This window comes from Photinus pyralis, unplaced genomic scaffold, assembly GCF_008802855.1.
Source record: "Photinus pyralis isolate 1611_PpyrPB1 unplaced genomic scaffold, Ppyr1.3 Ppyr1.4_LG2, whole genome shotgun sequence".
Taxonomy (NCBI): Eukaryota; Metazoa; Arthropoda; class Insecta; order Coleoptera; family Lampyridae; genus Photinus; species Photinus pyralis.
The window spans coordinates 17,192,514-17,208,672 of record NW_022170403.1 but is presented as its reverse complement, the minus strand read 5'-3'; the positions used below and the strand labels follow the sequence as shown (position 1 = coordinate 17,208,672).

Below are 16,159 nucleotides of genomic sequence, written 5' to 3'. Positions count from 1 at the left end.
GACGCAAACCATACATTTTACTCGACCCAGAGAAGAGAGGTCAATGATCCAGTCAAAGTCTTAGGAATCTACGTCGACGAGGACCTAAAATGGGAGAAACATGTTCTTTACACGGCCAACAAAATTTCTAAAAGCATTTATCTTATTAGAAATCTAAAGCAATTTGTATCGATGGAAGTGCTTTGCACCTGCTACCACAGCCTGATCGTCACGCATATGTCCTACGGTATAAGTGTATGGGGTTTTCTAGTAGTGATAAATTAATTTTCAAACTGCAAAGTCGCGTTGTGAGAATAATAACTGGCGTTCGGTACACTGAAGACGTACGACATAAGTTTAAGGAACATCGTATACTAACTTTACCTTGTATTTATATTTCTCACACCCTCGTCGAAGTGACAAACAACGTACATGTATATGTTACCGGCAAACTGCGAAATCCGGCATTTTGGAAAAACCCTAGGCATGGAAAATGGCAGAGCTTTCTCACTTTGCCTGAATGTTTGGGCATTTTGCGAAATCCCTAACGAAAAGTACGAACTCGAGCTCCATTTCTCACTTTGCCTGCTGCATTGGTCATTTCTCGAAATGCCTAGGGATTTTGCAAAATGCCGGATTTCGCAGTTTGCCGGTAACATATATATACGACACAGAATGACATTCATGCACACAACACCCGTACCAAAGACTTAATTAACATAAAACGTTTAAGACTCAACAGGAGTAGGAATTCAACCAACTATCACGGTCCCAAATTGTTTAATCATTTACCTGACACCCTAAGGTTTGCCCCTTTAAATAAATTCAGAATTGATGTTAAAAAATCTTGCAAACTGGTAGCTTTTATGCGATCGATGAATTTTTATCCTCCAAACTGTGATGTCAATTTTAAATTGTTTTATTTTTAAATGTGACAAGTGTAAACACAGTAATGTACTTTTATAGCATAAAAATATATTATTATTATAAGGTAAACGTTTAATTTAGAGGGGATCTTTTGCCATTTTTGCTTGTTGTAAGCCGGTTAAGTTATCTAGCTTTATAACTTCAGTTCAATTTCGTTTTTTTCAGAATATCTCCGAAAGTAGTTGGAATTTTTTCAGTTTCAAAACGGCATTTTGTTAAGCATCACAATACGCAACTTTCCCAAATAGTTAAACTACCTACTTATCTCTTACAGTCTCCGAGATCCCCATGGTGGCACTGGAATTTGAATCAGCTTATATAATATACTGCTTTTCATTTGAGTGCGTGAAGCTCTGGTGCAGTTCGTGCGGAGCAGCTCATTTTGCAAGTTGTTAATTTTGCACACATTTTTCCAACTTCTTTGTTCAGGTAAGCACTTTAATGTACGTTGAACGCTAACTTCAAATACTCAAAGGTCTCGTGAATCATTCACGAAAAATATACTCACTCTTCCAATTTGGTGCGTTCAACGTGAGATACATGATACCTATACAGCAACCGTGGTGGTTGTAATTAGCGCGTAAATTGCGAAAACGTAAACAAAGGCGCAACAAAAAGTGTACGCATCGATTAATAGATAAAAACGATTCAAACTCTTACGGTTTGTTTTCTTTCGTACAGTTATTTTTATAAACAAAAAACGGCAAAAAATTAAAGGGGTGTAACCCTGGGTATAACGAAACAGTACACAGGGAAACGAATTGGTTAAACCGAATGAACCACTTTAATAAATTGAACACAGAAAACTGAATAAATCTAACGCAAAGCTTTCTTTAAACATTAACATCGACAGCTAACAAATGATTTCGTCAACGCCATTTGACGTTCTATTTTTACATTGAACTACTGATGCGATTTAGGCAATGGTAAATGAAATAACGGTACAATACAATTTAAAGAGAACATCCTAGAGAACATCTATTGTGTGTATTGATTAACGAAATGAAATAAATGCAGCATAAGTTATCAAGGTATTACTTTAAATATACCTGCACATTAGTAGGTCAAATTGTCTTGACTTCACGTATATCATTCTCAATAGAGATAGTCGAGGAGACACTAGTGATCGACGCTTGTATTTTTGATAATATTCGCACTTACAATAAATCTTACCGTCCACTTCCTTTTTTTCCTAATCAATTTCCTTTGCCACTGTCAAGGAACTGCAGTGCCATATTACAATTATGGCTACAGGGTGTTACGGCTTCCTCCATACCACTGTCAATTTACCCCCATCGAACTGGTGTGAGGAAACTTCAAACAACATTACAACAAAAATGTGAGGCGACATTATACAAATAAGTTTGAGGACGATCATGTTTAACACATTTGGATGGAAGCATTGCAAAGAAATGATAGCGAATACTGGCAGAAATGCACCAAACATGCCGAAAAGTTCATGCTGAAAATGATGAAAAACGATTTGAGGTTGTCCAGCCATTAGCCATATCTACTAGAAGCGAATATTTATTTATTTATTAATTATTTATTTATACTTTATTTATTAGTTTATTTATTATCCCTCTTCCTCCTTGTTCTGGGCCCTCAACATGCTTTTGCCCAATTACAGAGTTAGACTAGCTTTTCAGACGTAATCGCCCCTGCTGAAGGTCTTAAGTTGTATACTACTCCGGTATTTAATTTATGAATTAGGAAAAATTGGAAAAACAGATGAAAAATTTTTGCCTTAGCCCAGGTTCGAGCACCCGACCTCCGGCTATATAGCCCAATACTCTACCACTAGCTACACAGTCGCTATTATTTGTTGGTATTACTAGTGCTAATTTTCTTTTCTTCTCAGTCAGCTCGACGAGCTTTGCTTCATCAAAATGACGGACCCATTGTGTTCGGGCAGTTTTTTGTTACCCTTACTCTTTGTGAAAATTTAAGGGAGTCATTTAGCTAAAGTCTTTTAGAGTCTTTTAGTATGAGAATGAAAGAAATTTCCTACTTGTGTAGTTCTTTATCATTTTGACGTAATCGCAATTGTGTACTATTATGCTTTGTGTGTGTTTAGGATTTGTTAATTATTACAAGTTGTTGCATAGGAACTGTACTTATTGATTAAAATAATGATAATTATAATAATGTCTTTTATTAGTTACACATCTTGCAACAAAATTTATAACACATTAAAATAAAAATTTAAATATTTATCGTGTAACTAATTAGGCGAAGTTCAGATGACAGTATAGTGAAACCCACTGCCTCTGCTCTTCCACCTAACCCAGTATATTACTTACATTATAAAGGGCATTTAATTACATATAATAAAAACTAAACAATGAAAATTATTGTTGACCAGTGCGGTATAAAAATTATGAATTCATTATGGGCGTAACTAGAATGATATTAAATAGGGTTACTATATATTTGTTCGTATATATCAGATGTTCATTGGGTACGGATCTGACGTTGGACATGTAAATAAAATTGTTTGGGGCTTAGCTTTTTAAATGAGTTTGGTACAGAATTGTATAGATGGGCAATGTTGTAACTATAGGAACGCTCATAAAATACCGTTTTATTTATCGGCGGAGTGATCAGCACTGAAAACCTGGTATTGGAACTGAAATTGATTTTCTCATACAAATACTGTGGAGATTTGTTCAGAATTATTTTGTGGTATAAGGAGGCAGCGTGCGTGCGTGATTTGTATTAATGTGTCACGTTTGTTATAATGCCTAAATAAATTAGATACTTTAATCTAACTCTGGATTTCATTTTATAATTGTAATGCAAACCTGAACATTGTGCTTTCCCAGTACGCCAATAAAATACCCCGATCCGTCGGTTCCCACGAGAACCAGAATGAGAACTGCCAACGTTTGGACCTATCACAAAATAAAAAAATGCTCAATTATTGAAGGGGATTGACTGCATATTACGTCCTTCGATAACCCGTCGTATCGGTTTATATAAAAAAGGCTATTGGGAAGGAACGTTAAGGTATGCGTGAATAAATCCAATTACTAAGTTAAGACAATGACCCTTGGCAATAGCACTGGCTTTGCTACGAGAGGGATTCTTTACCTTTCCGTACCGGAGCGGGGTAACTCAGTTACCCCAGAGATAATTGTTTCGCTTAAACTTTTCTTTCCTTAAGGGCATTGTCCTTCCAGGCAATCCTTGCTCGGTCAATTTTACGTGGGTTATAGGTCATTTTAAGGAAATTGGCATTAAATTACCTAAACTAAATAAGGTTATAATCGTCGGTGTTGGTCGGTTATCCAGAATATAATTGGAACATTCGAAACTGTTCCCAAGTTATTATGTACACAGGCGGACGTACAGAAAGTACAAATGATCAAAATTTAATTAGTTAGTTGCTTGACCATTGTCCGCCTATTACAGAAAACAAAATTGGAAAATTCGAGCCGTTCGCGAGTTATTATGTATACAGACGGACGGACAGAAAGTCCATTATGACCAAAATGTAATCAGTTAGCCCTTTCACCATTGTCTACCTATTGCTAAAGACAGAATTGGAAAATTCGAAACCGTTCGCGAGTTATCATGTACACAATCGGACAGAGTTATCATGTACACAGACGGAGGGACGGACAGGAAGTCCAAAATCATCTCTTTGTCTCTCGTTAAAAAAATGTAAACAGAAAAGAAATAAAGCCGCTTCAGTTGTTAACAGACCACATTTAAACTGGGGTAACGCCATTACCCCACTCCGGAGAGTACGTGATTTTTCAGAACATTGGGCCGAGAGGGTTAAAGCTTTTGTAGTTTTTATTATTTATATATACCTAAGTATGATCATTTATGCCGAAGGCGACAGAGACCGAGGGCCTCCGGCCCGAGGGATTGTAAGTCGCCAGAAGGATAAATATCGAGTAATGCCTGAGGTGCATACAAAATTTTATATTTTGTAATTCCGAATAATGTATTTCCAATATACAAAATAATGAAATGGTTATGAGTTGTCCAACATTAAAGTGCTTCATACCAATCAAGTAGCACCTTTTTTTAATAAATAATATAACTCCATCAATATATTTGACAGGACGTTTGCGGGCATAATGAGGTGATAATCCATTATGCCCTCTCATTACGCTTTCGAACGTCATAGACTGCGTTATACTCGTATATCTAATATGACAGATATAATTGGCATATAAAAGGGCAAATAATAGTATATTATATACCGCGGGACTGAAGTAGTACTTTTCATCCCGAAGGTACCTGAGGGATTAAGACCACTACTTCAGTCGCAAGGTATATACGATATTTTTCGTACTTCCGAAACCGAAACGCTTAATATGTATGGAGTTAGAGAACGCGTTCTTTCAAAAAATCGCTGCTTAACAAGTTATCATAGGAACGTTGCGTTGGTATGACAATCCCTATGCCATGGTAACAAAAATAATTTGGAAACTGTCATTGCTAGTGTCATAATTTTGGTGGTGGGTGACAAAGGTGTATTTGATATTGATAAAAAGCGGCCAAAGTAGGTAAAGAATTGATACCACCGGAATCCAAAAAACTATATGAGCAGCAGTACGATGCGTTAAGAAGTAGTGCCGCATACAAAATGTGGAACAACCTACTGAAATTGCCTTGTTAGTAATTTCATCCTTTCGGGATTTTCACATGTAATACCAATAATAATTATTTCCGGAAATTTGTTCGAGCTCACGAATGTTTTGAAAATTTTCGTAAAAATATTCGTGAGCAAGAACAAATTTGTAGAATAATTCAAGCACGTGTGGTATTCGGTAAGAAAATGTCACACCATATTGAACCTCAACGACTTATTTGGAGATTTGTTCTCTTTTTGAAAGTTGATCAAGATAGCCTTTGGATGACATTTTACAGATTTGAATTGAAATGGCCGTTGACAGTAAGTTTAGTGTGAGCGTGAACGAAATGATTCAATTCGATCAAGAAAATACAGAAAAGCTATTCGTAGCGAAATTCAGCACCTAACGCCCCAGAATACTAAGGAATCCAAGTCAAGTGTTTGGAAGCAGTTTACTGACTTATACTTTGAAAAAAGTTATGAATTCAATAGGGAAAACATAATTATCTGTGAAGGAATTGGCAATGATTATGGATGATTATTACTATCTACGCCAATTGTGTTTATTTCTGCTAGAATATTTTCTTATAACGCGGACAAGTGACGTTTTATGTCAAAACGTTCTCTTATGACGTCAAAAAATGTCCACTATAATTCGCTCTAGGTTACCCCTGCAGGCAAAAATTTCCGATAAATACCTCGGTTACCATGATAACGTGAGACGAAATCTGCATTTCATTGGTCGAAAATGGTGGGTGTGAAATATTTCGTCTAAATTTAATCCCGGCGGGACAAAAAGTGACACTTCAGTACTTGTCATAATGGAGTGAAGTTGTTACTTTAGTCCCGGAAGAACGAAAAAAATAAAATGTAACGGCAACATTACCAATTCATTCATTTTGAATTTGCACCTGTATATATACCCGTCATAAAAACCATCAACTTATCTTTACAATTTTACAATAAGGGACAATCACTTACCTTGAATTAAAAGATAGCCTCTATACCTACTTAAATATTGTCCCTTGTAACTCGATGAACTGAATATGAGCCATAAGGTATTTTAACCTTTGCAATATGTTTATCTGGATTTGATCACTATCAGAAATTTGTGTTTACTACAAAAAACCAGCTTGAATTAATATTTACTAACTAACATAGCCTTTATCCACCCGCTACTGTAAGCAAAATATTGCTAACCCAAAGCTGTATATATTATGTTCCATATCTTACGGAATATAAATCTCCCCTGGCTTACACTAACAAGCTTAATTTCTGGTTTAGACTTGTCCATTCTTTTGCACGAATAAATTTTCCATTACGCAACATTCACTGAAATTCAACAGAGGTCACGTTTATCACGAAAATGGGCTTTTTTGGTTCAGGAAGTAAATTCTATGAAGCTTCTAACATCTTTCGACATAAAATGTAGGAGTAACGGAGGTATCTATTTCGCAAAAACACTAGGACCCTGACATTAGAGAATTACTCTTGCGTGACTTTCATTTAGGATGTAACGCCGGACAACATTCGTTGAAAGGCAAAGGTACGTTATTCACAAATTAAAATCTCTAAGGTGTATTTGATGGTCATCCATCAATCTTAATATTGGTAGGGGCTACTAAACTTAAATGCAAGTTCTTAACTATAATTAATTAATGTTCACACGTAATATATTTAACCTTGACAGATTGTCACGTTCTTCTTTATCTGATTCTGATAATTAAAAGTAGGGAAAACAAATCGATTAATTTCATTTAGCCCTATTAACACATTTATCGCATTTAGGGCTGTTTAAATGTCTAGCATCGCAAAGGGTGAAATTTACGTTTATGTTGGGGTTGTACAGATAAAGTTACGTTTAATGGTTGTGTTCAAAAAATTAATATGCGTACGCCTATAACTGATGTGAATAAATAAGTTTAGTTTTCTTATGGCCACTTAGGATGATACCTCAAGGAGAGTGGACAGGGGTTTCGTCCGTAACAAACTTATGCGGTAATTTATTGTCTTCTTATTCTATCTAGGTACGCTTTGCATTACTTGGAGAGAAATCAATTTTTTGTCATGGTGTTTTTTATTGCGTATTTAAGACCGAATTTGTTAAAATCATATACCTAGTGTGTCGAAAGTTCGATAATAATGCAGTTATACTTACAGGGTGTCAGAATTAACATTTGCACCTCATGATAGAAACATTTCCGGGAAACTAAGAAATGCATAAAGGGAGATATTAAATCATTGAATTTGTTTATAAATACAATGATCAAATTTACTCGCATTTTTTAGGCCAGATGCCGTCCTCAAGGTTTTTTCTTATACGGTGTAGGTACCTACCTATAGCACAGCCACGAGACCATAGCGATTAAAACTTGTTAGCGAATTTTTGAAAAAAATACGCTATTATATTCGTTATTGCTGGCAGGCCGGCTGTCCGCGTTAGATCTCCACAACTACAATAGCTAGAGACTCCAAATTTTCACTAAAAGCTTTCTGCTACAGTGTAGATGTGCAGGCACTAGTCTATTTTGAGTTAGATTACTTGTGAGATCGATAATTGAAGAAAATAATTTCGATATGGGTTTCGGAGGTGCTATAATTTTATCGTTAGATAGCGCTACCAGTATAAAAACTTATTATTTACTTTGTGATTTGTTTTACAAAATGAAGACGTACCGTCAATTGAAATTAAATAAAATTAATTATTTAACGCAGCCAAAATTACTCGTGAGATCGATAATTTTTAAACTTCGCTAATAAAATACTGACCTGCATTACCAAAAATGCGCTTTAATCATGCATATGCTGATTTACAACTTGTTTACATTAGATTAATCACTTCCTTCCCGAGTTTATTACTGATTCTGTGCGGGGAAAATGCACTTTCGTCGCGTCGGTTGCCAGTGATCACGTCTATACTAGTTTTTTTTATACATGGCTTCCAGGCTTGACTGACAACCACTTAAATTTAAGGGCATTTCAAAGAATAAACAAATCCACCATATTTGTCTGTCCGTCAGACCCTGTTATCGACGTACGTGATTCACTTCTTCGTCTTGGTTAAAAAGACTGAAGATTCTATAATAAATAGAAGCGCGTGACGCAATCTGCGCGTGTGGTGATGTTGGTGGAGGTCAAAATTCAAATTCGAATATTGCGAGTGTTGGAAGAGGGTACTCACAAAGGAAAAGTGGAGTGACAAGCGTGCATTCGTGATGCTTTTATATCTAATGCAAGGATGTATTATTCTGCAGCAGCCTTTGCTTACATTTTTAAAGTAGGTCCTCTCAATCTTTCTCTTTTCAGTACCTAGTTTTATTGTGGAACCCACTACCCTTGAGGGTTTCGCCCAAAATCACGAAGTGTCGCTACCAAGGGGGAGCGCTGTTGATCACATGCGCAGACCAGGTATCGGTGGATTGGTTGAGGTCAGAGCTAGCTCCGTGGGAAGGAGCGAAACTTTGATTCGTCGAAGCGAAGAACCTTCCAAAAGCAGTAAGGGCACACGCCTGGATCCCCCGGACTCGAGTAGAACCGAAGAAGATCCTGAGAAGGGTCGAAATCCAAAATGCTAAAGTCACAACCAGCAAATGGCGTGTGGTAAATAGGAAGGAGGACCCAAAGGTACAAACTTTAATTTCTCCTTATGAACCAATCTACTTGGGACAAGATGGGAGCCACTTGCAACCATCGACCCTATGTGAACTTTACCAGGATGACTTTGAAACTCCTCTCCAGAGCGAAGGTAGACGCAGAGGAGGTACAAACACGGAGTGCGAAGAGGCACACATTAATCTAATCTAATGCGAGGTCTGGGACTAAAAGGAGCGCGACTCAATACTGAGCCAACGGAAATCAATCCCAGATCGTGCATCTTAGCCAGGAATAGCGTTACTACACACAGACATATTTAACAGTTCCATATACTTACACTTAGCTACATGTGATTAACTTAACTTTAGTGTTAATTTTTCGATATCAATTCTTGTTTATATTTTGTTCATTTTTGTATAGTCTGCTGCTTTGTTAACCTTAATCTTATTTTGTTCTATAATTGGATAAATATATATTATTATTACTATGGGAACTCCGGAGAATTCTGTTGCAGAAACCTGGGGAGGAGTCGGGTTCATACCGAATCAAACTCATCAAATACAATAAGGCTATAGGAAAGGCAAAACATGGGTCGTGGAGGAGGTTACTGCCAAGAAATTGAATACATTCCAGAAGGTGACACACTCCAAAGAGCCTTAAAAAAGGAACAGAGGGTAGAATCGGTCCCTTGAAGAAAGTTGAGGGGGATTACCCCGCAAAGCAGACCTTGGGCACTTTCTGGGATCAAAATGAAGCGGGCGAACCAGTTATTCTGAAACCACTTCTCGGGGGAACAGAGGAGATTGGGATTTGGGTCGATAGATAGTGAACTTAACCAAAGGTAGGCGGATAGGGGTGAGGTGTTGGGGTCGGAACCAATCTGTAAACATCAATGTGCCTATCAACCTGTGAACTTGCTATCCACAGTGTAGTGGATGTAGCTGAAAGGGCGATCTCCTGTGAGGGGTGGCCTGAGGGACCTGTGAGATTACAAATAACCAGCCAAACAGGAGGTTCAGGTAAATCTTATGACTTTCCCTTTTTTTGTTGGCTATAATGGGTGTTAACAGTGCTCAAAGATTTGGGAGCTGAGTCGTGGATCTTGTACTGAGTGTTGTTTGAAGGGGGCGCCAACCTGTCTTAAACCAACTTGCCCAATGACAGGTAATCGGACAAGCTCATAACGTAATGCAAAAATCGATCCTATTATTAATTTATTTAAACAGGTAATTGACTCGGTAGGTAAGTATAACTTGACGATGATATCGATAACGTAATTTTTGTGTTTCAGATGAATGATCATTCAACGGACTTCAATATTGGGCTGATAACTCTAACTAACAATTGACAATTTAAGGACAGCACAACATTATCAATTAATTCTAGGATGGACAATTAATAATAGACAAATATGCTTAATTTAAACAAATAAACTTGACATCTCCTTTCAAATTTTGTTATCTCAAACCTCAGAGCATTGTGTGAACCATTATCCACATGGACAGCACGTACATACAGGTGGACGGTGGGATGGCGGCTTATCACCATAGAATTAAAATCTTATCATCAGGAACAGCGCTTGGTATTCCGCAGTTACTTGTGCAGGTAATAAATTTGCGTCCCACGTGACGTCAGGGGCGGCTACTATATATTTTTTCCAATTTCCAGTACTTAGGGGTAAGAGCCCTAAAAGGTAACGCGTACGCTAATATGACGAATATTCCAAATTAATAGCTTACTTAAGGTGACAAACGGCTCTTGAAAGAATTTTAGACAACCATTGAAATGTAGATTAAGTTATTGCCTAATTAGGTTTGTACCGGAATAATTGCACGTAGTATAGGTAGGTAACCAAAATCCTAAAATTATTTACTGTCAATAAATTAATTTTACATTCAGTAACTCACGCGTTATTCTCGCTACCCAGCCCCACTGACTTAAATAAGTCTCGAATCACAACGTTAATTATTATGTCCGTGGGAACGTTTCTTTTCCACGACCGCCACTCGCCCCCTTCTTGGTCCCGCTCAAAAATCCCTCCCATCACAAGTTGTGTATACACGCATGCGCTCCCACATCAGACACAGTGTCCTCCATCGGCCACACCACCCAACCGTTCCCGCCTCATTCAAAAGGAATAAATTGTTCATAAACATAATCCACAATTTCTGCAAATTTAGAACGCTTACAATCTCCCGAAAGAACACTGCAGACATTAGTCGAAAATTCCAGGACAGAACCACTCCAAGATCTTTCTGGTAACCCAAACGGAGAATTAGCGTCGTTCATCTTAAAACTAAGTAGAATGAAAACTTGAGACAGGAATGGTCACAGCGTACTGTCGTTTGAACAAACACCTGCACAAAATGAGATTGATTAATAGCCCATTATGCAAGATGAGGAAGAAAAAACGCCACACCACGTCATTTGCCAAAGTGAAACATACACAAATGCAAGGGAAAGCCTACTTAGAAATGAAAAAATTACACAAAACATTACGTTTATGACCAATGTCGCCTAAAATAAGCGATTTGCAACGCACCGTAAAAAAAGTTATCGAAAGCAGATTAGTGTTTGATTAATTTTTTTATTTTTCCTAGTATTGCAATTTGCAAATAAAGTAATGACAAATGACACAAACTTTTCATGTTTTACTCATACGGCCATTATGATCACCCTATATAATTTAATCTGTAATGTAGGCATAATCTCAACCGCAAGTGAAGAATTTGTGGTACGTATTTGAGTTTTGAAGTTGTCCGTCTTCTGAGACACGCAACGAACCGGACGTTAGCTGAATTTCCAAAAATAACTTTAATCAATATAACTTATACCTATACGTATAAATACAAAATTATGGTACAGATAAGAAGACTAATTTGTGTAACATCTGCAAAAATGATTTTGTCGATTTAACACTACCTGAAAATAAAAGTCCTCATTGTAGTTTACATCTTAGAAAACAACATACACGCAATGAAAATTTCTATCTAAATGTAAATGAAGCGCAATATCTTCTTTTAAGAATTTATAAAGGTATCTCAGTTGTATAATGTTTAAGCTTGCTTTTATTGTTGTAATTGCCGTAAGCTTCGGTTAGTGCCTTCCGGGCACCAGAGCGCAATTATGGCACCGGTTTCGCAAAAAAACTAATAAGGACGCTGTCTTGAACTTTAAAAGTAGTGAAAAGGGCTACAAATTTCGGTTATATTGAAATAATTCCAAAGGAAACTCAAACAGTACCTACTGAAGCTATCTCTATGTCGGTCATGTGAGCAATGTGGAGCAAGACTCTTTACAGTTATTAATGTTAATTTTCAATAGTATAGTTTTTAGGTGGGCTAAGAGGTACCTAAACCTCTCGCCAGGAAAGATTGCCGGTCATAGAACACTTGATCCCGGCCTACAATCTATGTTTTTCTAAAGATGTGAGCGACTTCCGGGATAGTATCGTGTTGAACAAAAAGACTTTACGTTCAACATTGGCACGATCCTATTCCGGAAGTCGCTCGCATCTTTAGAAAAACATAGAACGTAAATCGACACAAGGAGTGACCGGCAATCTTTCCTGGCGAGATATGTATTTCAATGTCCCATGTTTTTAGGATAATTTTTCTCGCTTTAGTAACGTAAATAACTACTCTCGGCGAGTTCATGCTTTGAAAAGTTCAAATTGCGATTTAGAAAATGTAACTCAATATACGAGATTTCGCGATTATTTGATTTAAATCATGAGGGGATCTGAGATACACCGAAAGATTTGACTGTGCGTATACTTTATAATCAAAGACCGTCACCGAAAGTATTTGCAAGACGAATGCAGTAGCTCACCGCTGAATGAATGCAAAAGTATAACAGCACCTGATGTAACGCTGTGTATCAATCGATGGATTACCGAGAAATCGCGCTTGAAAGTTTCAAAGTTTAACAATTGATAAAAGTCAAAAAAGGTTTAAACGAACGTATATATTCCACGAACCTCCATATAACAATACAATCTTGATTTAAACCAGAAAATGTCAGGAAACCGAGTTTATTCCGTACATAATCTGCAAAATTGTAACGGCGCTATGCATTGGGCCGCAAGACACTAGAACGCAGGCAATAGGCCGCGTACATTGGACCGCCAGACCGCCGTTTACTTCTGAAGGTATGCTGCCAGAGAAACCGAAAATTTCCGATTTTGTTTTTATTTTTTTCCGATGTTATTTGAACAAATACAAATAAAAAATAATAAAAAACTTTCACATTGCTACTTTTTGAGCTCTATACAAGACGATGTTGAGAGATTTTCAATATTCGTGTCGGAGGAATCATCAGCAACTTCATTTTTTATATGGTCCGTGAAAAGGTACATACTATATTGAGTACTTTTATTACGAATACGATGTACAGCATAAAAAAACAAAAGTTGGCAACTCTGTTGGTATCAACAGGATGGTAGACAGGCGCACAACATCCTCCTCGTGTGAGAATACCTATCGGGAAAATTTGTCAGTTACGTATTTTTGCACGAGTACACCATTCTGTTGAAACCAACAGTTTCCGACCTTTGTTTTTTTTGTGTGTGCCAGATATCGTTGTATTCGTAATAAAAACTCAATACAGTGTGCACTTTTTTTACGGGCCATATAAAAAAATAAAGTTGATGATCATTTCTCCGAAACGAAACGTTGTATTAAAAAATTCCTTAATAATATCTTGTAGAGTTCAAAAAGTGGCAATGAAAAAGTTTTTTTTTAATTTTGTTGTACCTATCTGTTCAAATAACGCCAGGAAAAAATAATAACGAAATCCGCAAATTTCGGATTTTCTGGCATATCCGTAGTAGTATCCGTAATTATTTGGTTTTCTTTAAACCATGATAATAAATGTTTAATTGCGCATCTTTTATCTAACTTGACCATCGTTGTTTCTTTTATGGTTTCAGATATCCCCATGGTATACATCCTTATTTTGGACCCAGTGTATACTGGTTTTCGATATAATTACTACGTTGTTTGAGATTCATTTAGCGATTATAGCTCCTTTATTTTCTGCGGAAGCCTGTTTTAATTAGTATTAACTACGACTACGTGTTGATCCCTTTTTTTACTAAAAAATTTAATTTAAACCATTGCATAATGCGCATCTATACAAGATGGGCCATTAGTGTGTTGATGGAAGATTGTGGGTCCATTAACACATATTTAAAATCATTGTCGGGGCATGTTGAGGGGCCCTTAAGGCTACAACCCTGAAAATTGCAATTGTGATACAGGGTGATTTATATCAAACTTGCATTTTTTAAATGTACGAGTATATTATTGTATAAATTATTACATATTTCGATTCTTTGGTCAATTTTAGTGTGACTGTCTGGGAATACATTCTTTTTTCAAAGTTGAAGGCGCCTGGCAAGGTGTTAGCCCCGCTTCTCCTCAGCCAGGTCTGCATTTCTGTGTTTGGGTATTATTGGAGAAGCGGTGGACAAGTTTTCAGCGTGTCTCAAATACTTACCCAAAAACGTCTACCAGCTCTCCTACTATAACCATTCGGTTATACTCAATTAGGTCGAGACGAACTAAGTAGAATTCATCTCTACCTCTGCGATCGCAGGGAAAGGACCTATTGATACGTTTGACACGGATACATTTATCGGATTTAACTAGTGCGGTTCATATTGTAACGGAAATGCTCCAAACATGACGTCGCCTTTGGCGCTCTGGAATTTTCTACGCGCGCGATTATTCGAGAATGTACTGGACTTACATTGCTTGCGTGTATAAATGGTTGCGGACCGAACATCGCGGCAGTCTACTACCGAACGAGTACGGACGAAACATCGAGCACGGAAAGATAAATTGCGAAGTGCGAGTGATATAAATAATCGATATAAATTGTACGGATTTTATAGTGTTTTAGTTCTGTTTAATAAATATTGATATAAATCGAACCCGAATTTATAAATAACGTTACAATATAACCACAACTCAATCACAGAAATGTTGTTGGGTCAACCGCGCGATACAGTCGACGTGACCACAGTTTGTGGATGCCTTAGCTGAAAAATGCGGTGGTCGTCCTAATTCTTCATAAGGGATACTTCCTCGGTTAATTAATGCAAATAATTCTGTATTAATCAACCGTCTGTGTCGCTCTTTTTAGCGCATATTAGTTCGTGGACTAGTAAGACAAAAAGCAGATTCAAACGTCGAAATCAATATCAGTTTATGACAACTGGCATTAATTTTTTTGTAAAATGCGGTTCACTGAGAAAATAGTATCAAGTCTTTGAAGCACGCGCAATGAATTTAAAGGCACGATGCGAAGCGGAGGTTTCAGGTACACGCTTATTAAATTAGAATTGCGGAATTCAACTATACTGTAAACCCCATTGTTACTATTGATAGTCGGTTAACAGATGACAATGTGTGATCACGGGTAAATTGATTTCATTTAACTAAATATCTCAAAGCATTGTGTGCGTCGTTAAGGTAGCTTCTCTGTTTTTTTTTAATAACGAAAACGATTTAATGGTCGAATTGTTGAACGCGAAGATAAAACCAGATATATTCCACGAGAGCAAAGTATAATTTCCTCCCTTAGCCAATTACGACCCTCCGCTTCGCGTCGGGTCGCAAACTTGACCGCGGGAGGAAATTACATACTTTGCTCTCTTGATGTAAAATAGGTTATTTATTTTTTATTTTTACAGGCGCCGAGAAAAACACTCGCAGCGACTGCCTTCGGTCAATATTTTACAGCAACTGTTATTTTTTCGCTGATTGAAAATTAGATCCCATCAGAACGATTCTCTGTATAATATATTGACATTGTGGCAACTATTCTGGCAAGAAAAAAGTCCAATTTTAGCACAGATGTATTCTGTCATTTTCTCACGACTTTTGAACTCATGAAACCATCCATAGAGAACGGGATTCAACCACATTTTATAAAATGGAAATTCTAAATGGAAACGGTGAGAAGGAAGGGATCACTAACAACTTTATTTGAGGAGCAACAACCCCGAGAATGTTAACACGGATTGACGAGAAACGATGCGACCTCAGTGGTCTCCCGGGGGAA

At 37.1% G+C, this 16,159-nt stretch overlaps 1 long non-coding RNA gene across 1 annotated transcript; it reads right to left on the bottom strand.

The window, feature by feature from the left end:
• Positions 1–10,545: 10,545 nt before the first annotated feature.
• LOC116164876 lies at positions 10,546–11,042 on the bottom strand. Its single transcript, XR_004144019.1, has 3 exons — positions 10,999–11,042; positions 10,831–10,950; positions 10,546–10,777 (listed from the first exon to the last, which is right to left on the bottom strand). It is a non-coding gene; the product is annotated as an uncharacterized LOC116164876 (long non-coding RNA).
• Positions 11,043–16,159: the final 5,117 nt, after the last annotated feature.